Source organism: Pinus tabuliformis, chromosome 7 (assembly GCF_031772625.1).
Source record: "Pinus tabuliformis cultivar Carrire ecotype Pingquan chromosome 7, CPIR1, whole genome shotgun sequence".
NCBI classification, from domain to species: Eukaryota; Viridiplantae; Streptophyta; class Pinopsida; order Pinales; family Pinaceae; genus Pinus; species Pinus tabuliformis.
In genome coordinates, this window is record NC_142293.1 from 697,107,159 (window position 1) to 697,110,901 (window position 3,743).

The window sequence follows — 3,743 nt, forward strand, 5'->3', positions numbered from 1 at the left end:
ATGCCAGTGAAAGGAATTGGAACATGTAGGTGTATGTTGGTAAAGAACTTCAGGAGCAGGACCATTATGGGACATGGCTACCCAATAGTGTCCATTTATTTCCATGAGAATGCTATGACTGACATGATGGTTTTTAGGTAGCGATATGCCTTGGTTTTTGGATCTTCCGATGCAAGGAAACCTTGCCAAGGAAGGGGTCACCCGAGGGACTGTGTCGCAGAGAAGGGCATGCTCACAAAACTTGGGAGGCGTGCAACTGCACGGATGGTGGTGACCAGATTTCCCAAGGGAAATTGTAGCAAAGAAGGGAAGGTCGTGGATTTATTATGGTAATTAGCATCACCAGATGGAATCAGATGGACATTGGGAGTGCACCCCGGAACAATGAGATGGTAAGTATTCACTTAGAGGACAAGTGGCGCAAGATTGTAGCATTGGACATTGGATGCAGCTTTGAGTTTGGCAGTGGATTCTAGACTTCCTAAGAAGGAGGTGAATCCTGGTATTAATTAGAGGGTGGAGGTGTGAGACTTTGTATTCCCTTGTCACGGATGCAGGAATCACACCCTTTTATTTGTTGGCTAAGAAAATGTGCATATGGGTATGTGTATATTATTGTAAATATTGTATCGAGTTGGATTTATAAATATCCATAGATAGTATGATTATTTGTTGGTCACAGCCAAATTTGTATGAGTATATATGTGTATATGGATGTAAATATCACGATGATTTGTGTTATAAAGCTCCAATAAGTGGTATGGGTGTCATGCCATTATGGTTGTCATGTTTGTCTAGTCAATTTAGTGTCCTAAATTGCTCTACATAAATCAATCCGGGTATTGTAAATTGATGAAGTGTGGTGCACTATATGTGCTTAGTTAACCTTTCTCTTACTTTGTTGTTTTATAGTTTATGTTGTTTTTGGGGGTTTTGTTTCTTATGGTCAAGGAAATTAATCTAAGAGATAAAAGTTATGCTTCTAGATGAAATCTCTAAATGTTAATGGAAAACTAAATTTAATGACTTTTAATGTTAAAATCTAATTTCTAAAGAAGGGAGAAAAGGAAATGAACATTAGATAAAAACAAATCAAAACTTTGAATAGTTAGATTAATCTAAGCCAGAAAAATGTCTATGAAATGAAAACAAAAATGATAATAACTAAATGAAGTGTTTTATCATTCTGCTATACAATTTTGGGAGAACAACCTCCTTGTGATAGCATTTGGAGGGATCCAATACTTCATTGTTCTAAAACTGAAAATGAAATTGCAACAAACTTAAATGAAAGACTAAGACTGAAAGTGAAATTGCAACTAATCTACTATAACAGCTAAATGAAGTGTTTTATCACTCTGCTATACAATTTTGGGAGAACTACCTCCTTGTGATAACATTTTGAGGGACTCCATACTTCATTGTTCTAAGAAAAAGTAAACATAGAAATGCAAAGAAAGACTCATTCATAAATGAAATACTTCACCACTTAGTTTTAAGATGAACCATCAACTAAAAGGGCTTTTGGAAATATTCACTTACAACATGAGTTATTAAACTAACATCAAATCTATTGTGTGCTCTAATGCTCCAAGCACCAATTGGAAAATAGGAGGACTACTTTCTTGGACTATTTTGTTAAGCATAGATTACATGGTTAGATAAATCTATAATCAATCGGTTGAATACACTTGCATGAATTAAACTTGCATGAATGGACAATCTAAACTATTAAACTTGAAAACAATCATAAAGGTAAAGTGACATACCTGAATGAAATCAAAGAAAAACTACAAAATAAAATCTACTCTACCTTACATTCTAAAATGCTCATGACATCTCCTACTTCACATCTCCTTCCATGTTGGGAACTTCAAAGCTTTATTCAAATTCTTGAAAATTACAAAGTACAATAAGTTGAGCTAACAAAGTTAACAAAAAGCTTCCAAATAAAGGAGAGAGATCTCCTATTTATACAAAAAGATGAGAAGTCATCTCATTAATGAGAATCCATGAATCTCTCCCTATACCTCTAGAGTTATAATCAAAATAGGAAATGATAAAACACGTCTTCTTAGAATTTCAATACAAATAAGAAATGTGACACATATTCTCATGATCCCATGATCTTCCTCACTCAAATTCGAATTTGGCCTTAGGATGCCACATAAAAGTCTTCTAGAAGCTTTATTTTGACCTACACATGTCAACAATCTCATCCCACTTGTTAGGTATAAGCACATGCACATTATTTTCTAATTTTTAACCACAAATTCACTTAAAAATGCTAATAATTAATAAAGTTTGGAAAAACATAAATGTGACCCAATAATGATGAAAGTGAGATGAATGTAGTGACATGGTAGTGAAATGAAGGTGATATAATGGACATGATAGTGAAAGTGTAATGGAAGTGAATGACAATTTCAAGACCCAACATACCCCCCAAGTGAAGCTATTGCATGTCCTCATGCAATATATATTACATTAATTTTTTTGATCCTTGAGCTTTGGCTTAACTTTGCATGATATCATTTGATAACTTCATACTTTTGCAAAGTGATTTACTTGAATTGCAACATGGTTGATTCTTGTATTACAACCATATTTTGTTGTTGCATTCAATTTTGATCTTTGAACTTTGCATAATGATAATTTGATTATTGTTGCAAAGTATATCTTTATTGGATTGCATCATGGTTGGTTCTTGCATGACAACCATGATTGTGTTTGTACCCAATTATCCTTTAAGCACTTTTGAAAAGCCATTGTATGTTTATAATAATAATGTAATAGTTAATATATTTTGGAAGTATGTGGGCTTCTGAATATGATATGAACATGGAAAAATATGAATATGAATGTATTCCCCCCCAACTGATAGTATTGGCAAATTTATGAAATGAAGAAAAGAAATGTTTTTCCAACAATTATCATTCTAGCTTTTTATGGAATTCTATAGTAAAAAGTTAGAAAATGACGTACCTTAACTTACCCTTTGGAAATGGATGAGTTGTATATGTGGAGGCTACAAAATGTTAATCATAATTTTCTTCAAGTGGCTGGACAAAAAGATTCATGGATAAAAGAATCAAGATGACTTTTTATTGCTTCTATTAAAAATTGATGAATCTGCTCCAAAATGCTGAAAATAATAGTCTTTATGTCTTCAAAACTCATTGGCACAATTCCCACTATGTGAATAGATGTTCTGATGTCGAACATAGCAGGAAATTGTTGACTTAGTGGCCATTAAAGGATGCTACTAGTCAACATTAGAACTCTCACCATTGATGACAATGAGAGTCAAGATGCCCAAACACATCTTGTTGGGTACGAATAAATTTTCCGATGTCGAGTCACCTAGAAGATCCAATGAACAAGGGACATTAATTTATTCCCATTGTTCATCGGCATGATGACTCGCCATTAAGGCATGTAAGCCTCAAGGTTTTTTTGCAAGGAATTTAGACTCAAAGGACTATGGACTCAATAATTTGCATTGAAACAGGGTTTATTGTGAAATGAAAATGATAAGAAAGGGAAAATGAAAATAGAAGATGGCAATGGAAAGTAATAATGGTAATGGGCAATAAGCATGTAACTGAGCCTCTTGCTTTTATTTGTGGGTTAGGAGTGGACAAAAAGTAGTGGAAAGTGTATGTGAATGTAAATGGAAAATATGAAGGGAAATGAGGTGAATGTTTTATTATGAAGTAAGGATGTAATGGAGACAATAGTAT